This window comes from Dipodomys spectabilis, unplaced genomic scaffold, assembly GCF_019054845.1.
Source record: "Dipodomys spectabilis isolate Male_0828 unplaced genomic scaffold, ASM1905484v1 ptg000096l, whole genome shotgun sequence".
NCBI lineage: Eukaryota > Metazoa > Chordata > Mammalia > Rodentia > Heteromyidae > Dipodomys > Dipodomys spectabilis.
This window is the reverse complement of record NW_024870773.1, coordinates 6189058-6211001: the sequence shown is the minus strand read 5'-3', so window position 1 is coordinate 6211001 and position 21944 is coordinate 6189058. Positions and strand designations below refer to the sequence as shown.

Here is a 21944-nt window from a genome sequence, read left to right as displayed (position 1 = left end):
CGAGAGTGGAAACAGAGCACTAGTTGAAGTTTTATATAACTGGTCCTGCTTTGCAAAACTCCTAAGCTATTTGCCAAGTAAGTTTTGAAATGTGTGTTTTTTTTTTAATACTTTCTCCTTAAGATCTGTTTTCCCCCCAGGTTTTTCCTACTCTTTAACAATGATAATGAAAATGAAAACAAACACTTCTGCATAACTAAAGTTAAAAATTTAAATCTAATAAAATAAATTAGCAAAATAATAGTGGTTAAAATTTGCCCCAAGACCGGCTTGAGCCACTTTTTTACCATAATGTTTTTCTCTGCTTATGAGTAACAGAAGCATCCTACAAACCAGAAACCAGGTTACCACGTTGCTCTGTTCGTCACCCTTTCATTTTGCATTCTTCAGTCATTTTTAATCAGACCTCGCTATTTCTAAAAGCAGAAAAGAGCAGAGCTCGGCTTGGACCCAGGAAGGTATCATTACAGGTGAGCGAAGGAAGGCTAGGAAGTTTTCAGTGGCGAAGGATACCCGCGTGTCTACACAGATCACGATTTGTTGCACTGAACAGGTGAACAGAGACGTCACCGAGTTCAAACGCGAAATCCAGAGAAAGAACTGGAGGCAGCGCCCGGCAGGGCTGGGCAGACAGCGCCCGGCCTGGTGCGAGCCAGCAGCCGGAGCCGGAAGGGCGTGCCACGGGGGGCGGGGCCTCGGCCGAAGGGGCGGGGCCGAGTCCTGACAGGGAAAGCCGGGGCGGGGCCGGGCGAAGCAAGGGCCGATGGGAGAGCTGAGTCCCTGTGATTGGGGGCCCGGCTGGGGGACCCGCCGGACCCTCGAGGGACGCAGGTAGCTGTTTCCAACACGTGTGGAACTTTTAACGAACACGTGAGGGAAGACAACGTGTGTGGAAAACTACCTCAGAGTCTTGTCCACACCTTCCCCGCCCCCACCTGTGGTTTGTCTTCCTGGAGGGTGTGGTGCAGGTGGTCTCGGCCCCCTTCTATTGACACCTTATCCCGGCTACTGTCTACCGACTTAGTTCTGGAGCAGGCGCCACCTCTGCATCCCGGCTCGCGAACCCCGCCCCCCTCCCCCCCCCCCCCCCCCACCCCGCGCACGCGGCGGCCCGCGCCGTCTGCGCCTGCGCACAGGGCTCCCTCCGGGGCGGGGCGGGGCTCCGGGCGAGCGCCGGGCGCCAGGAGAGGGCGTTTCCTCGCTGTGCGCGGGCGGGGCGGAGCTGTGGGGCCGAGCGCTGAGCCCGCGGCCTGACCTCCCCAAACGCCGGGCCCCGTGACGTCACCTCGCCGTGACGCGCACGCAGTGAGAAAAACTGTAAGTTTGCGAGGATTCCTGCAGCTCTTTGGGCTTGCGGGTGTGTGCTGGCAGTGGCCGCCGCGGTGGTGGCTGTGGGGGCGTTTGGTTCCCTGAAAGATCCGGGGAGCCGCCGAACGTGGCGAAGGCACAGGTGCCCGCCCAGACGGGGAGCGCGCCCTCGTAGGCGGGAGGGACCCGGGGTGCGGAGGCGAGGCCGTGCCCTGCGGGGCCGGGCCTGCCACTTTATCCCTGGGGCCGGAACCGACTGGGGGCCGGCGGTCCCGGCGGTGGAAGGGGGACGGTCCCCCTGGACAGTTCCTTTAAAAATTATTCGATAAAGGGGGGGTCGATGCCTTTATTTAAGACCGAAATATGTTACCCCCCCCTGCGGATTTCTTCAGAGATTTGGAATCCTAGGTCGAGACATCCCTTGAGACCCTGTAACTGCCCAAATCGCAGTACACAAGCGATAAGATATCCACCTGCTGCCCCAGTTTCCGTTTTGTGTAAAACCGAGGGAGGGTAACCTCTGGCCTCCCTAGCTGTCAGTCCCACCAGGAACATTGTGATAAGGTGAGATAACGACCTGTTCCTCCCTGGAGGGAGGTGGCCTGTGGCCATTTGTAGGGTAAGAGTCTTTCTCATCCAAGTTAACCTGTGTTACCCGTGTTACCTCCTCAACCTATCACAACCTCCGTGATCTTAACGTTTCAGCCTGGTAGGTGATCCCGGCTCTTGTCCTGGAACTTGGGGGACCAGGGATTAGAAATAACCTCTATCATTGTCTCAGTTATCTTGGCAGTATGCTCCTTCCCTGCGGGGTTTTGCTGAGAAAGCTTTTAAGCATGCTGATACTTGCGTGCTACACTCAACACGAACACCCTGAAATGTAGATTCGTTGATGTGCACTTGGAATATTCAGTCATCTTATCTGATGGCTTACTCTTAATTCCGCTTACTCTTGCTAAGATTAGGACATTATTGATTTAGTAAAATACTGTTCAGGAATTTTGAAGGATATTGTGCCCACCACAAAGTGTAGTTACACAGTAGATAAGTGATCATATGTAAATTTAGTTCTAATGTTTAGCAACATCCTTTAATGCTAGTAGCCTCTAAATAAAAATGTGAGCCTTCTATTTTTAGCTACTAGTTACTAGTTTTGTTTCCAAAGACAAGTCACCTCAATTTGGCACTTTCTTACCTCTAAAGTGTTACTACTCTTTTAAGAGTCAAATAGGATCATGAGTACAATACTGAGAGCCTTTCCAAAGACAGTATTGTTAAGAGATTTGCATTAGTCACTACCCTGGAGAGATGTGTGCATTCTCAAGTGAAGCTTTGAGTCAGAACTAGAAAAAGTACAGCAGAGAAGATGGTCTCCAGCTTAGCAGAGCTGACGTTACAGTTGGAAACAAAGAATGAGGGCATAAAATAATCTTAGATTGGGATAAGTTTGAAACAAAGAAAGGTAAGAAGACAGTGGAGAAACAGGGAAGGTTGTTTTAAGATAGATCTGTCAAGGCAGTCCATTCAAAGGAGGGCTGCTTAAAGGGGAAGAGTTTGAATAAGAACATCTCAGAGGAGATAATAATAGCAATGAACACTTATGTAGCACTTATGCAAGGCCCCGAGGTAAACACTTAAGTTCTTATAACAGCCTGATGAGGTAACTAGTAATACCATTGTTTTTATAAATGAGGAAACTGACACACAGAAAGGGGTTTGCCCAAACCCCTTTGGACAGTAACTTTAGGGCTCACATTCCACATAAGTATGTCCTTAGAGCACAGGATGGGGCTTAGGGGTGGTAACAAGCCTGAATTGTTCAAGACACAGTAAGTGAGAGTGTTCGGAATACAATAAGGAAGGGAAAAAGTGGCAGATGATGGTGGTGGGTCCTTATAGTCTGTAGTCAAGTAAAGATGTTACTCCAAGAGTAGTGGAAAACTACTAGAAGGTTTGCATTGAAGAAATTCTGGCATCTGATTTCTCTTAATTACACTGTGGGGAATGAACTATAGAGTCATGGGTGAAATGAAAATGGGAAGGTGTGAGGCTATTACTGTATCCTAGAGGAACCAAGGTGGTACTTTGGGTTAGAGAAAGTAGATGTGGAGTTGTGTGTGTGTTGCCTTAAATCACCCAGTAGAGTGAAGACTCTTTTGCTTCCAGTTCCATATCTGTCCAATCTGTTAGTGATGGAGCTGGCACTCACACTAATACAGTTTTCTTTGGAACCTATACAATTAATCTCTGTAACTATCGCTACTTGGGTACATTGAGTATGCATGAATATGGAAATGGAGCTTGGGAGCAGTGCGGTCAGAGACATGAACTTATATTTCTGGAAAGACAGTTTTTGTTCCCCATCTAAACCTTGGTTGGCAGTGAGAGGAAAGAACATAGGCAGTAGAGTTCTACTAGCAGGTTTTTCATTTGATTGTTTCATCTTCTCAGTAACTTTCATGAGGATGAGGTTTCTATCTCCTTTATTTCTCTGTTGCCTGCCATATAGTGATGGAGAAATAAACCTATCTCTCTTCCTGGGGGAGCAGAGTGTGAAGAGTGGGAATGAACTTAGAGAACACCAAATGGATAAATGCATGCTGACTAGCTCCTGTTTTCCCACACCTACTCTCTTGCAGCCCCATGACTGGAGAGAAGGGCCTGGAAAGGATAAGGAACAACAACAAAAATTCCAATCCTAAGCAATTGCAGGATGAATATGAGGCACTCCAAGAATCCTTTCAACAGCAAAATTAACCAGTCTGGCATACTTTACTGCAATTGCATTTAGTTTTATTTGGCACTGATAACATTTTTTACCAAATCAAATAAATTCAGATATTTGACTATTGTTGTAGTGATGAGTTTTCCCAGTTCTATTACCTCAGTGTTGACAAGGCTCACCAGTGAAGTCAGGGAGTTGGCTTGAATTGTTGCATCTTGCAGGATAAAAGGTAATAGAGAGACTTTGTAGGAAGTGTTTGGGCAAGTTGCCACCCATTTCAGTGTGTCATGCCAAAGTTCCACATATTAGTCAACTTGAATTTCTTTATTGATCAGGTCTTTAACATCAATATATATATGTACATATATACATATATGTATATATGTACATATATATATATCTATATGTACATACAGTGATAGCTAAATACAGTTGTGGATTTAAGTGTATTTGAATATATATTTAACATATACATGTAATACATATTATAATTTACATAATTTACACAAACAGCACTTAAACTGACTCATTTCTAATTGTCTATAAATTAAAATATTTAGATTTGATTTTTTTCTACGTAAATAGTGATGGCTAATAATAACAAATACTAATACTAACTTACTAATTAGTAAGTCTGTTGGAGACTAAGCTTTAGTGACAGATCAACCAAGTTGTCACCCCCCAAAACATACCCAAATGAAGTTCTTAGGATAAAGCATAAACAGCCTGTTGATGGAACCATCACAACCATTATAGCTATTGTTCTCTTCAAGTTGTTACCCTCTCACAGGCAGTCTTCTTTCATTAATATTCTTACATTTCAAGACTGCTAATTTCAGGTTCTGTTCTAGATCATCCATCTGTGGAGAGATAAATATGAGACAAACATTAGAATATATGGATTTTGACCTACTAGATCTCAACTTGGATAATTTTGTCATGCCCAACTGACCCTAGGGATATTTGGCAATGAAGATAGTTTTTAGTTGTCACACAGTGTGACATCCATGGGTGGATTGTTACTGAACATCTTAAGATGTTGTCTAAACCAAGGGGCATGGGGAGATAAACATGTCTCAAACTGTCATATTGCTGACATTGAGAAGCTATGTAATTGCTTGCTTTCATTTATTTCATTCATTTACGTCCCTCTCCTTCTTGCTTCCTTCTTTATTTTCTTCTTTTCATTCTTTCTGTGTTAGTTTCTGTTGCTGGGGTAAAAAAATAAACCACTTACAAGGAGGAAAAATTTGTTCTGGCTCATAATTTCAACAGCTTTAGCCCATAATTGCTTGGCTCCATTGCTGTACAACTGTAGTATCCCAGTACGTCATAGTAGGTAATGTGTGTTGAAGATGAGGAGCCATGGAGGCTGGGAAACAGACAGAGAATGAAAAGAAGTGATTGCACAGCATAAAGATCCACCTTCTTTCCATTAGGCCCAATCTTCTAAAGATCCTACCTCTTCCCAATAGAGCCACAGGCTGGTAGCCAAACCTTTAGCATATGAGCCTATTAGGGACATGTAAGATACATAGCATAATACCCTTTCTTTCTCTTTATTTCTCTCCCTTCCTCCTTTTCTCTCTCTTTCCCTTTCTTTCTTTCTTTCTTGCTTTCTTTCTTGCTTGCTTTCTTTCTTTCTTGCTTTCTTTCTTGCTTGCTTTCTTTCTTTCTTGCTTTCTTTCTTTCTTTCTTTCTTTCTTTCTTTCTTTCTTTCTTTCTTTCTTTCTTTCTTTCTTTCTTTCTTTCTTTCTTTCTTTCTTTTTCTCTCTCTCTTTTCTCCCTTCCTCCCTCCCTCCCTTCCTTCCTTCCCCTTCTTTCCTTTCCCTTCTTTCCTTCCTTCCCTTTCTTTTCCTTCCTTCCCATCTTTCCTTCCCCTTTCTTCCTCCCTGCCCCCACCGCCACCTCTTTTAATGCTTTAGCAATGGAGGTAAGTAGTTTTAACTGGCAGATGCCTGAGATTGTGTTTTATTGCTTTTAGTTTGTTGCATAGCTGAACTAAATTTGGTATTTATAACAAGGAAAAGAGATTCTTTTTTTTTTTTATTGTGAAAATACCATTCAGAGGGGTTACAATTACATGGGCAAGATAATTAGTACATTTCTTATCAAGCATTGTTGCCTCCTCTTTTGTTTCCCTTTCCCATCCCTTCCCAATACTAGAGTGAAGAGAAGTGGAGAGAGCAACCTTTTCTCGTTCCTGAGTTAAGAGGAAATGGCTTTAGTTTTTCACCATTAAGTATAATGCAGAAAAGAGATTCTTGCAACTAACTAGGATTGAATTTTTCCAGCGTGTCTACTGCTTTTGTGTTTGTTTTTAGCTATGACTTCTTTTTTTTACTAAATTTAATTTGGACATTATATAATCCTGGCAAATTTCCTTTATTTTTCATACATATTGATTTAGTTATCTCACAGTTTTATCTTCCAAAAGTCCTTTCCATATGCGAATGTGTGATTACCACAAACATGCTATTAAATCTAAAAAGTATACATTATTCTTATTATTTGGTAGATAGAGAGATAAGCTTAAGTAAAATGACATGTATTAAAGCAAGTTAGTGACAACATCAGATGTAGGATTAATCACTGTTACATACTAAAATCTACTTAAAAGCCCTTGGAAACAGTAAGCATTCCCATTGTATGGATAAGGAACTGGTTTAGAAATACTACATAACCTAGTCAGAGACAGCCAACTCAAAATATAGTTTTGACTGTTTCCATCAAGGTAGCTGTGCTATCTTCCTGATATTCTCCAGTAAGCAAATGTTACAATTTCTGTATACATTTGTTACCAGATTGATGATTAAGTAGGTCTCTTGGCACATGGTCTATTGTTCATGTTGCCACTTGAGTCAGTTGGTAAATTCAGCAGTTTGAAATCCTACCCAGATTTAAGTTGAGTGGAAATTTACTGAATTTTGGTAAATAACAGTGGTAGCACCCCTGCCTATTTTGAATGTAACTTTTTGAGAACATAAAGTCCAAAAGCAGCCCAGAGATAGATCTCAGCTGTACAGAGTATAATTGAGTGAAGCAGCCCATGTGATAGTATTCATATTTGAAATACGACTATCATTTCTGAACTTTTCTATGATGTAGCCATTATTTTATGCCAAGCTCACAAAGGTTTGTTTTTCTTTCTGCTGACTTCTACTTCAAACCAACTTGACTTTCACAGTAGACAAAATGACCACCTTATATTCATTTTATTTTCCTTCTGAAATATTCTTTACAGAGTTCATTCTAGTTTAAAATAGTACATCTTTTTTGTGAGGTTATAGAAGCTAGTGATAGTCACTATATTTCCTACATGGGAAACCTAAGAGTTTGCCCAAATAAATCAAAGATCAGTTAAAGGGCTTGAACTCAGTGCCTGGGTACTGTTCTTGAGATTTTTTGCTCAAGACTAGTGTTTTCTGATGGTTAATTAGAGATAAGTCTTATGAACTTTCCTGCCTGGGCTGGCTTTGAACCAAGATCCTCAGATCTCAGCCTCCTGAGTAGCCAGGATTACAGGCTTGAGTGACCAGCACTAGGCAAATATCAGATTTTTAATTAAGTTTTTAGACTTCATAAAACTAAATTATAGTTGCTAGTAGATCAAAAGAATACTTAAATATTTGAGTTATTATTTTGTCTGATGACTTATTTGATAGTCAATACTTGGCATAATAGTCGGATATTTTAATGTTTTTGTATAATACATCCATTAGCTATATGTGATCATTGATAGTATGACATTGTGGATCTTGAGGAGGGAGGGATGAGGGTGGGGAAAGAGAGAGGAGGACATGGGAGGGAAGAGAAAGAGAGAGAAAGGGACTAAGACAGAGGGATGTCCTTGGCTAGTGCAGTCACATTTTGTGCAAGAAGGATTATAATTGTATTTAAATAGTGAAGATTCCCAAACATTACAACCAATATTTTCTCTATGAAGAAAAAAATGTTAATTCCTAAATAACCATAATATTACCTAGTTAAGGAAGAGATTGTCACTCAATTATAGCAGAAAAAAGTTGAATTGCATACTTGCGATTCGCTCTTCCAAACAGACAGAAATATTATTATACAAGGTTTTGAGGAAGCACTGACTGATTTTCAAGAGTGAAGCAATTTAAGTATTGATCGACTTTCAACTTAAGAGTTTAAGAGATGGCTTTGAGGGAGCTATGGAAGCATGGCAGTTGCTGATTTTCTTGGCTGACTACTTATGTGGAAATGCTGAGTAGACTTTAAAGATTGATTGATTGCGGATTTGAAGCCTGTTTCTTGGTTAGGGACAAGAGCCACAGAACAATCTTTTCCTTTCTTGAGGTTGAAGAATAGGAAACAAATGTTTTTCAGTTTATTATATTTAGAATGAAATAACTGCTAATTATAACTACTGGAACAGTATAGTAGTTCTCTGTATTAATATTGTGGTAATATTTTAGTTAAAAATATTTTCCTACATAGACATTGAAACAAACTCAGAGCATTTGTTTATTACCTTAGGTATTAGAGAAGGCAAGATGAATTTTTTATGTAATTATTTTATGTTGAAATTTTGTTTTAAAAATTCTAAGTGCTGGGGCTGGGAAGGTGGCTCAGTGGTAGAGTGCTTAACTTGCATACAGAAGGCCCTGGGTTCTGTTCGACATAAGCAGAAAAATCCAAAAGTGGCACTGTGACTCAAGTGGTAGAGCACTAGCTTTGAGCAGAAGAGCTGAGGGACAGTGCCCAGGCCCAGAGTTCAGGCCCCACAACCAGCAAAATAAATAAATAAATAATTGATTAAATAAAATAAATAAATAAAATTCTAAGTGCTATATTTATATTATTTACAGAATCATAAACTCAGAATACTTAATATTCTGTTGTCTAGGAAGCCTTTATTTTTCCCTTGATTTACAACTTTTATGCCATACATGTTGTCTTTCAGATAGGTAGTATCCAGTAATAAAATTGTATCTGTTATTTAAATAAGGCAGTTTTTATGATAAAGCCTGAATCTTAACCTTTCTTTACATACTAAATTTATGACCTGTGAAGATTTATAGCTTTAAGAGCTTTTTCTTGCACCAGTATTAAAAATAATATAAAATAGTGAAATAATAGATTTGAAGTATATCTTTTCTCTGCACATAGTTGGCCTTTGCTGCTTAATGTTATGATTTAAAAATGAATCCTATGTTAGGTTGTCTTTTATAGTAAATTGGAAAAGCAAGAAGTGTTTTTTGCTGTTGTTGTTTTTGCAGGAAAGTACTGAGGTTTGAATTCAGGGCCTTGCATCACACCCTCAGCCTTTCTTTTTTCTTTTCTTTTCTTTTTTTTTTTTTTTTTAGCTTAGTTGCTTTTCAGATAGGGCCTCAGCTTTTTTCTGGGACTGACCTTGGACCACAATCCCACTATCTCTGTCATCCTATGGCTGGAATTACAGGAAACTAGCATCTCTCTTGGCTTCTTTTTCGAAATGGGGTCATTCTAACTTTTTGTCTACATTATCCTTGAACTGCAGTTTTCTTATCTCTTCCTCCCAATTGTATGATTTTAAATAAAAGCCTTATTTTCTAGTCTGTAGTAAATGGCAAAATGGTATTTCCTATTTAATTTGCATTTCTTGACTACTAGTGAAACTACATGTTAGCTACAGATTTCATTACAGTTGCCAGTTTAGCAAACAAAAATCAACTAATTATTTTTCAGTGCAAGTATGTGGCATGCAGTATTTGTAATACACTAGCAAAGTATGCATACAAATTCACATTTAATGGAGTATCAAACTTTATTGGGCAATGCAATACAATTTTTGTGAATTATCTGTTTCTATCTCAGAATTTTAGTTCTACTTTCTGTTTCCTTGTTTTTACAAGAGTTCTTAGCATGTGCTAGATATTAATCCCTTGTCTTCTTTAGCTGTTATAAACAGATGATTCCAGTTTTGCCAGTCTTCTAGTTCAGTGTGTCCTTGTTGAAAAAGCAAGGCCTTGGTTTGATAGTCAGTTCCATCAAAATTTTTCCATGTTGTTTATAATTTTAAGAAATTTAAGAGATCTTCTAACACCCAAGGTTGCAAGTACATAATCCTACTTTTCTTTCAGGAGGTTTTGATTCATGATAGCCAGACTTAGGATGGTTTACATTAATCTCCAGTAGTGGCGGAGGAGGGGTGGCCTTCCCTCCTCTGCTCCCTGAGAAGGAGTGAGGACGTCAGGCTTCTACTCACGCCGAGTCTTGGTTCCTGGGTCGTCTCTGGTCTGTGAACTGCAGGATGAAGATATCTGCTCCTTGTCAGTTCTTGCTGGTGTTGAGTAGAATCTGTTCGCCTGCCTCGTCTGGCGCTTTTGTCCTGGACTTTTGGCCGCTGCCACCACTGCTGCCGCAGCCGTGGCTGCTGGCAAATGCTCAGATCTGTCTCCTTGCCTGGATTTTCCCTCTCTGGCCTAACACTTTCTACTGTGATGGCACACTTGGTGTGATTCTCTGGCTTAGGACTGTTCACTAAAACTGCTTTTTATGCGAGAGCTTGTTTAGTCTTCAGCTTCTCCTCCGCCATCTTCCTGGAACTTTTACATTAATGATGTTTTATATGGTGTGAACATGATATATGGTCAGTATAAATAGTATGAGAATTTGGAGTTTAGTTCTTTTCCCACGCTATCCTCATGTAGCGTGATATTCTTTTGTAATACTGAAGTGTGTCAGTTAATTGGCGATTCCAGTCAGCTACCTGGTAATGATAACCAACTGATAAACTCTACCATGTGTTATGTCTAAACTGCGATGCTAAGCTATGACATTTTAAACTCACCATTTGTCTATTGAGACTTAATATAGGATTGTAAATTGAAGAGCATCTGTATGAGGAGATGAGTTTAGAGAGCTAATGAGAAGAGCAGATGTGTAAAAGCTTTTAGGTTCTTGTACTGAGAAAAATAGGAAGCCAATGGAGGGTTTGAATAGAGGTTCTAGAATCTGAAACATGTTTTAAAAGTGATGTTCTGATGACTATTGAGAGGAGATCATGTGAGGGCACAGCAAGATGGTTAATTCTCCAATGTTGTTCCTCTTCTTTTTTTCTAGAATTAGAATTCCTGTGATTTAGCTGGCTACAGAGTTACTTGTTTATAGACTGCGTTTCTTAACTTTTGTCACTAGCTAGGGCTATGTGATTAGGTGTGGGCCATTAGAACTGAAGAAACATTGATTATCTTTTTAAAGATATGATGTTGTCTTCTACTTGTGTGCCCCACCTCTTCATCATCTCAGGGACTAGAAAACAGAAAACTGTAATTATAACACCTGCCTTGAACCCACAGGTAGAAGCCCTGATATGAGATTATCAAAGCCATTCTCACTTGCCTGGGTGAGATGGGCTGTAGAGAAAAATCAACTATTACTCTCCCTGCAGCCACCTACATAGCTCCCTAGAAGAGAATACACTTCTTTATTTTTGAGCCATTGTGTTTTGGCATCATTTTTAGCACACCAGCATAGCCCATACCTTACGTAATGTTAAACTCAGTACCTGAAATGGGATATTCTGTAATCAAAAGCTAAAATGCATGACATTGACTAAGGGGTTGGTTAGCATTCAGTAGAAAACGTTATAAACTAGAAGATGGGTAATCTTTATTATGTGGTGGTACAATGTTTGGTGGAAGTGTCACCTTTGATAACTTATAAGGCAGTTTGTCTACCTACCCTGTATCTCCTGGGAAGTTGTTAGAAAAAAAATCACATTGATAATATGAATTAAATTGCTGCTTTTGAGAGGAACAATAGGGGATCAAATGTGGGAATAATTAGCCAGTTTGTAATTAGATTCAAAAGGAATATAGCTTATAGGATATAGTATATAGATAATGGAATTTCTCTTTCCTCATGTCACGTGGTGTGAATTGGCAGAGAGGACAGTCATGTGGACAGAGCAGGATTGGAACAAATTGCTTCTGTGTGCAAAATGATAAGAGGCGATGCTGGCATTCTCAGGAAGCTACTGCTGTGGTTCCTGTTTTTTTGTTTTTGTTTTTAGCTCAACAATGGAACTTTGTCCAGACAAGAATTAAATTAAGAATTTACTTTTTTACCTGAATCAGTCCCTTGAACTATGTAAAAGCTACAGTTTCACATTGTGTTTACTTCAATAACAAAGGTTTATTTCCTACGTGATAAATATTAACTGTGACTATGTTTCATATCTTGTGTTACTTTTAAGATTTATTTTATTTTATTTTTATTTATTTATTTTTTGGGGGAGTCCAGTCATGGACCTGAATTCTGGGCCTGGGCGCTGTCCCTCAGCTCTTTAGCTCAAGGCTAGCGCTCTACCACTTGAGCCACAGCGCCACTTCCAGCTTTTTTCTTTTTTGCTTTATGTGGTGCTGAGGAATTGAACCCAGGGCCTCATGCGTGCAAGGCAAGCGCTGTACCACTGAGCCACCTTCCCAGCCTACTTTTAAGATTTAAAGCAAAAAGATAGTGCCTTTTTTTTTTTTTTTTTTTGCAGTAATGCATTGCTGTTTGTGAGAAGTAAGAAAGGTGGCAGAACCTGCTTAGAAGTGTCTACATTTTATTTCATTTTCTGATTTGTCCTCCAGTGCTCATGAATCACTTCAAAAACAGTCCATCTTTTTATATAAAATCAACATAAATAACATATATAAACATATATAAAATCATTGGTATACAACACTTTTTAACTGGCTATTATTAGGAACAATAAATTAATCAAAACCCTTGGCTGAATCAAAAAAAAAAAAAAAACTAGGCCTGTGGCTCAGGCCTATAATCTTAGCTACTTGGGAGGAACAGATTAGGTGGATTGATCTTCCAGGTCAGCCTAGGCAAAAAGTTTATGAGACTCCATTTCAGCCAGGTACAGGTGGGCGTATCTGTCATCCCACCTATGGTGGGAAATATAAATAGAAATATGTGGTCTAGGCTGGTCTAAGCAAAAGAGTTACCCTGTCTTCAAAATAATCTGAGCAAAAATTGCTTGGGAGTGTGGCTCAAATTGTAGAGTGCTTGCATAGGAAATAGAAATTTGAGTTCAAACCTTGAGGGTTTGAAGAAGGGGGGAAAGAAAGGGAAGGAGGGAAGGAGGGAGATCTATCTGGGTGGTCTGGCAGCAGAAACATGCTGTCTCATGCTGTTCTGGAGGACAGGAAGCTAAGATCAAAGTGCTAGCTTGGTTAGGTTTTTGAGGTCCCTTTTTCTGAGTTTCTGACAGTCACCTTCTCCCAGTGTCCTTATGTAGCAGACAAAGAGAAGACCAACTCTGTGTTCATTCTCACAAGGTCACTAATCCCATCATGAGTATCCTCATGTCTTCATATGAACAGACTTTTCTACAAAAGGATCCATCACCAAATGCTACTAAACTAAGCCTTAGGGACTTAATGTATGAATTTTTTCAGTCAGTCCACAGCACACTCTGTTAGGTACCAAAGCCTGTCTGGAATGTAGACCAGCTATGGAAAAGGTATTCTGTCACTCAGTGCCTCATTGTTAGGAGGGGAGGACGAGATAACAGAGCTGGCTCTCTAGATTGCAAGGACATTATTGTAAGTAAGGATACAGTGTTGCAAGCCAGGGAGTGGGCCTCAACAGAACTTGACCATGTTAACTCCTGGTGGTCATCTTCCAGCTTTCAGAACTGTGAGAAAACTGCAGTTGCTAGCACATCCCGTACAGTGGCATTTAGATTCCTTTCAAGTTTTCCTTTTATAAATGATGCTGTATGTTCATAAGAAGTATTTCTTGGTGCTTGGAAGGTGGCGCAGTGGTAGAATAGTTGCTTACATGCATGAGGCCCTGGGTTCGATTCCTCAGCACCATATAAACAAAAAGTCGGAAGTGCCTTAACTGGTAGAGCACTAGCCTTGAACTTAAGAAATGAGGGACGGCACTCAGGCCTAGAGTTCAAGCCCCATGACTAACAAAAAAAAAGTATTTCTTTTGCTAACTTCTTTTAGATAGGACTCGAGGTCCAGGATGATTTTATTGTTGTGCTAATAATGACAGGAACAATGTTGATAATAGCAGTGTTAAAACAATCATAAGAAAATAATAGTAACAATAATGATTCCTATTGATCCAAAGCTTCCTTTGCACCTGGCACTGTCTGAAGGGCTTTATAACTTATATTTGGTTCTGATTTTTGTAACAGCCTCATGGGGTAAGTGCTGTTATTCCTGCTTTGTAGGTGAGACAAGTGAGGCCCTGGGCAGTTGAATATCTTCTCCGTAGTTACAACTCTGGGCTCTAGACAGGCTTACTGCAGACCCTACTGTGAACTGACTGTGTCCCCACAAAATTCATATACTAGTCCTGGATACTCAAAGGGCTGAGATCTGAGGATAGAAGTTCAAAGCCAGCCTAGGCAGAAAAGTTCATGAGACGCTTACCTCCAACTAACCAGCAAAAAATCTAGAAATAGAGGTATAACTTCACCTTGAATGAAAAAGCTAAGGCAGAGCACCCCTGACCCTGAGTTCGTACCCTGGTTCTGGTGCACACACACTCACATACACACACACACACACACACACACACACACATGCACACACACAATTCATAATCCCCAGGACATTTGAGAGAGACCAATGGTGGAATCACTGTGACAGAATTATGACCCATGTGGAAAGGAACACCTGAGAGAGCCTGTCTTGTTCTTTCTCTGCCATGTAAAAATATTAAGAGAAGATGGCTGTCTTCAAGTCAGGAAAGGACCCATTCTGGGGACTTCAGGCCTTCCAGCTTCCAGAAGTGTGAGACAATATATTTTCTGGTGCTTAGGATTCCCCGATACATTTCTATTTCTGTAGTGACTTAAACTGACTAAGAAAGAGCCTGGCTTTTAACTCCTACAGCCCGAGAGATCTCAGATCTCACAGGCAATGGCATATTAGACTGAGAAGAAGAGGCCAAAAAAGAACCTAAAAAGAGATAATGTTCTGGAAGCCAAGAGACAAGTGGGTTTTTTGTATATTTTTTATTGTAAATATACTGTACAGAGGGTTTACAGTTACACGAATAAGGTAATGGGTACATTTCCCCTCGAGATTAAAGATGTCTGAATTCAGTCGATGAAGTCTAGGAACTTGTGAATGAATTTTTTGGTGAGATCCTGTTTGTATTTTGGGGAGAACAATTTTGTTTGGAGGCAACATCCAGATTCAGAGGGCCAAGGTAGTGAACAGGGAGGCAGGAAAAAAATAAGCACTCTTTCAAGTCCCTTGGCTGTGAAAAGGGGGTAGTAGACAGTGGCAGGTGAGAGATGGAAAGTAGGGGGTATATTAGTATTTTTTGTTGTGTGTGTGTGTGCATGCGTGCATACACACACACATGTCCCAATCCTAGGGCTTGAACTCAGGACCTGGACCCTGTTCTTTAGCTTTTGTGCTCAAGTCTACTGCACTACCACTTGAGAAAGTTCCATGTCTGGCTTTTTGCTTATTAATTAGAGATAAGAGTCTTGAAGATTTTCCTGCTTAGGCTGGCTCTTGAACTGCAATCATCAGATCTCAGTCTCCTAAATAGCTAGGATTACAGGTGTGAGCCACTGGTACTTGGCTTGTTCATTCATTTTTTTAAGTATATTTAAGCATTTCCATACAGTTGGGGAAAAGAATAGAGAAATCAAAGACATCGAGCTGATAAGTGGATAAATGATGACATCAGATTACTCAGAAGGCAGACGTCTTGGGTTCCAAAACACTGGTTAATTTTGGGCAGGAAGAAGGACTCCCTTCCTCCTCACTGCCAGGAAGGGGATGAGACTGCCTGTGTAAGGAAACTGAGAGAATCTGATCTACTGACCTCTCTTTTGTTTCTGTGGAGGTGATGTCATTTGCTGAATGAAAAGGGAGAAGGAATCTGGAAGAGTGGTGGGAGTTTGGAATTGATTCTGTGGGAAGTAGGAGAGGGAGCTGATTCCAAAAAGGGTTGATGGGCAGCAGCAAGAAGCCCCTTCTGAGATAGGAGCATTTGTATTTGCATTTCCCAGTCCTTAACTCTGGGTGTGAGAATAAACTAGATCCTTAGGTAGGTCCTTAGGCATGTAGTAGAAGAACAAGCCCACCAGGAAGTTGAGAAGTTAGGGCCAAAAAATGGACAAAGCTGAGCGAGCAGATCTTGTTACACTAGATAAGAAGTGAAGCTTGAAAAAAAAAAAAAAAAAAAGAAGTGAAGCTTGGAGAATAGTTAATGGCAAAAATCTAGAGGGAAGTAGAAAAAAAACTGATATATTAAGCAGATTTAAGATCAGGTGTCATTCATTCATTAAATATTCGTTGAGCATGTATACTCAGATACTGTGCTAGGTGTTTTGACTACTTAGAGTATAAAAATGATCAAAACAGTTTTCTCCTGTAGACCTTAATTTTAGCGAGGAGGTATATAACAGACTATGTGTTTGCATGTGTGTGCATTACGTGCATGTGTGTATGTGACAACTGAAAGGATCCTTCACATCCATCCCAGGGGAACACACAGAGGCAAGCAGGCACAGAAGAATGATTATTATAAGGCTTATTAGAGGAGCCATATTTCCCCCCAGAGGGAGCACATGGCACCTGTCCCTATCCAGGTAGCAGGAGGGTCTGGGGGCCCGAAGTAGGTGGGAACTAGGTAGGTGGGAGCTCAGGTGGGTCTGGGTGGAGAGAGGGAGTGGCCAGCTGTAGGGCAGGGCAGAGCTCAGGTTTAGTTGGAGCTGAGGACCAAAGGTGGGCATAATGCTTACAACAACTATATATATATATATATATATATATATATATATATATAAAATGTCACACGTATTTTTCTGTATACACATAAGTTTAGATAATTGTCAATAAGAATAATGAGGAACAAGAGACAGTTATATAGATGCTGTTTTTTTATAATGTGATCAGGGAAGAGTTCTTACTAATGAAGATACCTAGGGAAAGGCATTCCAGGGTGGGGAAACAGGCCTTGTGCAAAGCCTTAGGAGCTTGTTAGAGACACAGCTGTGGCTCTGAGGAGTGTGAAGAGAGTGGTAATCAATTTGGGCTACTGGAAGTACGTGTGGTGAAAGCTGTTGGAAAATTTGAATCTGGGGAGTGACAGGATCTGTCCTACTTTTCTGATGGCCGCTACTGGTTGCTTTTGATTGACTATAGAGGTAGGAAATCCAGAGAACTAGGAAGACAAGAGATTGTGGTCCATACACGGCATATTGGTATTCAGCTTTCAACAGTCCAGCCCTTCTGGGTGAGGGATCAGTTGCTGCTGCTCCTTTAAGCCAGAGGCACCCACTCTACAATAGGCATTCTTCTCAGTGGATAAAGGCTTGACCTAGACCCTTGGCTCATGCCGCACCCTTTCCTGTTTTTAACTCTGCTTCTCACTCCATTATTCATTCTCCCATCTTGTCCTATGTGTCTTTCAGATCTGATGTACATTATTGTCTTCCTGGCCAAGACTTCCTCCAGATCTGTTTTCTGACCCTTTTGCTCAGTGTTTGAATTTGCTTACTTGGAACCTCAGTGTGTAAACCAGGTGAAAGTAAGGGAAGTGGGGGTTGGGAGTATAGTGCTCTGCTTTTTTGCAGTTGTCATTTGACCCCTGAAGCAACTCTTAAGACATCTCCAGTTGCTCCACTTCTTAGTGTGCAAGAGCCTTGCGCTGAACTGGGACATTGCTTTCTTTGCAGCAAGCCATCCTAGGATAGCCTCTGGTCCTGCTTCCAACTCAGCAAGTGCTTTCTTAATCCTTAAGGCGCCTGGCTTGCCACAGTGACATGGGCACCCTCTAGTTCCAGCATGGCATGCTGAGGGCACATAGAGCCATGAGGGTTCTTCAGTATTAGCTTTACTCCCTGTCCCTTATTTAATTTACTAAGTTCTTATAATATGAATGAACATAATGCTATGGGAATAGGACATCTCACGTTTTCAGCAGATTTTTTAGTTAGCACTAATTAAGGCTGTTCAATATTTTATAACAAATCTAGTTTAGAAAGTACTATTTGTATGGGATTTAAAAAAGGAACCAAAGCCCAAGAAGGAGAACGAAAGCTTTCATGGCTCCTTATAGTTTTGCCTTCAGATTACTGGGTATTCTTCCTTGTGTTAGGAATGCCTTAAGTATCGGAAAGACAAATTGTTAAATTACCAGATTTGTAATTCTGTATTTTTCTTTTTATGTTTAATAAAGCTATTGTAGCTTTATTTTTGTTTTAAACTAAGCATGGTATAGGACCTGGTCATGATTTAGGCTCTGAATCATCAGGCTTTTCTGGTAAAAAGTAAAGTATTTTCTGCTTTCAAAAGGAGGTTTAAGTGAAATAAGCCAGGCCCAAAGAAAAATAGGTCCCATGGTTTCCCTTATTTGCAATATCTAGTATATGTCTGAGTCAAGCAGAAAAGGTCAGATAAGGTGATGTTAGGGAAATGAACCCTAAGATATGTACTCAAATTTTTTTTTTTCTTTCTTGCGATTGTTTCTAACACATAAGATTATTTCTTTGTTGCTTCATATGTCCCTCCCCCACAGTATAACCCCTGCTTTCACTGTATTTAATGTCGGTATAATTTGTGGAGGGGAAGGAGAAAAACAAATCGTTTAAATAGGGATACAGGTAGACCCATTGCAACAATGAGATGTACAAGTCCTTATGTCGAAAACGAACTTTACAACTTTGGTGTGTGTATTGGGGGGACAGCGGGGAGGATCGGGTGGGGGGGGGGCAGGGGGGGAGGATGGGAAGGGATGGGAAGGGGAAACAAAGGAGGAGGCTACAATGCTTGATAAGAAATGTACTCATTATCTTGCCTATGTAATTGTAACCCCTCTGTACAGTATTTTCACAATTAAAAAAAAAACATGTAAAAAAAAAAAAAAAGGAGGAGGTTTAAGCTTGATGAATGCCCTTAGGGTAATCATCTCTACATTATAAAAGGGCTTTAAAAAAAAAAAGGGGTGACAGCTTAGGAATTGAAGCAATCCATAAACAAGCTGTGTCCCGGGTCACAAAACAAATTTGATGCTTTGGACTCTTAAAAGATAGGATATGGTTTACACTAAAATTTTTAACATTTCCTGAGTTGAGGAATATAATACCTTTACTTACTAGGATTAAAAATTTCTTTGTCAGGACTGTTTACCACTAAGAAAATTGAAGCTACAGATTTTGCATACACTCAAATTCTCAAGCTAAATAAGGACACATACTTGGTCATGTCTATCCTGAGGTATGAGGAGTATAGCATGTCACACCTTTCATTACTTTTTCATTGAGTGAATGAACCATTTTTGACACAACTGTGGAAATGCTATTGTCTGGTTATACATACAGGATAACTACAAGATCTAAGGAATAAGCCTTCCTCAGTAGGATATTACAAAGTTGACATCACTAAATTAATGGAAAGAGTAAATTTTCTTAAGAGTCTGCCAGTTGTCAAGTCTGTTTGGTCATAGGTCATGCCAGTTATATCTGCAAGATGGGTATGGCAATACCGAATTTATTTAGTGCTGGTTTAAGATTAGAAGAGGTACATAGACCACACAGGCACATTTGCAAATCATGTACCTATAAATTTTGGGTACAGAATTTTTTAAGATCTCTCACAACTTGGTAATAAAAAGGCAAATACTCTAGCAAAGATGTACAAAAACATTTGAATAGATATTGCTCCAAGGAAGATTTACAAGTGGCTAATAGGCACATAGAGATTTGTTATCATTATTCATAGGGAAAATCAAACTAAAATTATCCATACCCACTCACTGGCCATTGTAAAAAACATGGTAACAAGTATTGGAAAGGATGTTAGAGAAATTGGAACCTTCATTCATTGCTGGTAGAACATACTGTTACCAGACACTTTAGAAATCAACTTGGTAATTCTTCAAAAGGTTAACACATCAAGTTACTATATATTATCTAGCAATTTCATTACTAGGTATTGACTCTGAATAAATAAAAACATAAAACTGTACCAAACTTGCACTCATAGTGATGTTATCCCTGATAGTTAAGTAGATTCATGTCTACCAACTGATGAGTGATTAAATGTGTTATATTTATACAATGGAATATTACTAAACATTGAAAAGGATTGGAGCACTGATACATGGTATATAGTGGGGGAATCTCAAACTATTATATTAAGTGAAGAAACAAGCTAGACATAAAGTGCCATGCATTATGTTTCTAATCCATGGGGAAGCACATTGTTTGTTTGTTTTTACTAAGCATGAAATAGCACATATTATCTTGATTAATCTAGACCAATCCATGGGGGAGCACAATAGATTAGTGAGCTGCAAGAATGAGAATGGGGAGATGGGAGTAGCTGTTAATGGGAAGGAGTTCTTCTTTTCCTTGATCTCAGGGTCTCATGCTTGTTAGGCAAGTACTATATCACCTAAGCCATGTCCCCTGGTTTTTCACTCTTTAAATTTATTTTTCAGGTAAGTTTTCATACTTTTACTTGGGCGTACCTAGGGTTGTGACCCTCCTACCTCCACCTTCTTAAGTAACTGTTATTATAGTCAGGAATTTTGGTGTTGATGAAAGTGTTTTAAAATTGTGATGATGGTTACAGGGCTCTGAGTAAAGTAAAACTATTGCATTGTATAATTTAAAACAATAAATTGTATGGTATATGAATTATATCTGAACAGCAAAAGCTGTTAAAAGAATAAATGAGGTAATATGTGGGAATATACTTTGAGTTATTTGAGAAGAGTCTGTTATTATTTTAGTTTGACTGTGAGACCTTTAAATAGTAGTAAGATGACTTAAATATTTTTCCTTGCTTGTAGGCCTGTGATTTTTAAGCTATGACTCAACTTTATAAGGCTGTAACTCAGCAGTATAAAATATTGAAGGTGTTAAAACATAAAATGAAAACTGCTTGGTCTACTATTTTTATAGGATTTTCTGAATCAATTAGCAATAAGTAGAATGTCATTAAAGAATTCAGTTTAGAATCATAAAATTTTAGAGCTAGGAAGAACTTCAGAAGTTATCTATTCTAAGGTGCTCATTTTGTTTTGTGAGAGAACAGAATCCTGTAAATGTTAAGGTATCCTACATCACAAAGTAGAGTAGGTTCTAGGACTGAGTCAGTCTTCTTTCTGTTGACTAGTTTGGGTGGTATTAATGATGTTAGAACTAATATTATCAATAACATACTTAAATGTTTATTCTAGGCACTCTGTTAGGTACTTGATACACATTATCTTGATTAACCAGCATGATAACATTAAGATAATGTGTTTTTTTCTATATATGTTTCATGTGCATATGTTTAGTGAAATGATTTTACTCTATTGATCATTTTACAGTGAACCTTTTTGTTATTTGTGCCAAGATTATTTAAAATCTCATTTGGTAGAAATAGTAAATGTAATACAATATTAACTGTAGCCCTCATGATGTCTATTATATCTCTAGACTTGTCTATCCTACATGTCCAGTGATCAGTGTCTCTACATCTTTCCTCTTTATTTTCTCTTAATGTGTTCAACATTTTTTCTTTTCACATACTCAGTGAGGTGGTGGAGTATATTTCCTTCTGTGCTTGGCAAGTTTCACTTCGCCTCATGACCTCCAGGTATATCTGTACTATAACAAATGACAGCATCTCCTTTTTAAAAAAAGATTGATGTCTTTAGTAATGCTAGTCTTATCTGTTTCCAAATAGGACTGACACTTAGGATCCCTGGTATTCCAGATTAGCAATAGTGTGCTCCCACTTTGAGCCTCTAAATAATGCCCCTCCCTTCACCTCTATACACTTTAAAGATTTAGAGGATATCCACCAACTCCTTAAAACTAATACTGCTTCTTCTTGCTGAAGTACCTTGTGTTTTTGCCCATGCTGTATACTTTAATATATATGCATATATATTTAATCCAGTTATAGAAGATGTACATGTCTCA

General features: G+C 39.5%; 1 protein-coding gene across 3 annotated transcripts in view; it reads left to right on the top strand.

The window, feature by feature from the left end:
- Positions 1–1244: 1244 nt before the first annotated feature.
- Znf438 (zinc finger protein 438) overlaps positions 1245–21944 on the top strand; it is a 148863-nt gene continuing 128163 nt past the window's right edge. For 2 of the 3 annotated variants that reach the window (XM_042686253.1, XM_042686254.1), the window contains exon 1: positions 1245–1317. The gene's annotated coding sequence lies outside the window, so the exon portion shown is untranslated. The remainder of the gene's footprint in view (positions 1318–21944) is intronic. The other variant, XM_042686252.1, reaches the window with a different exon arrangement.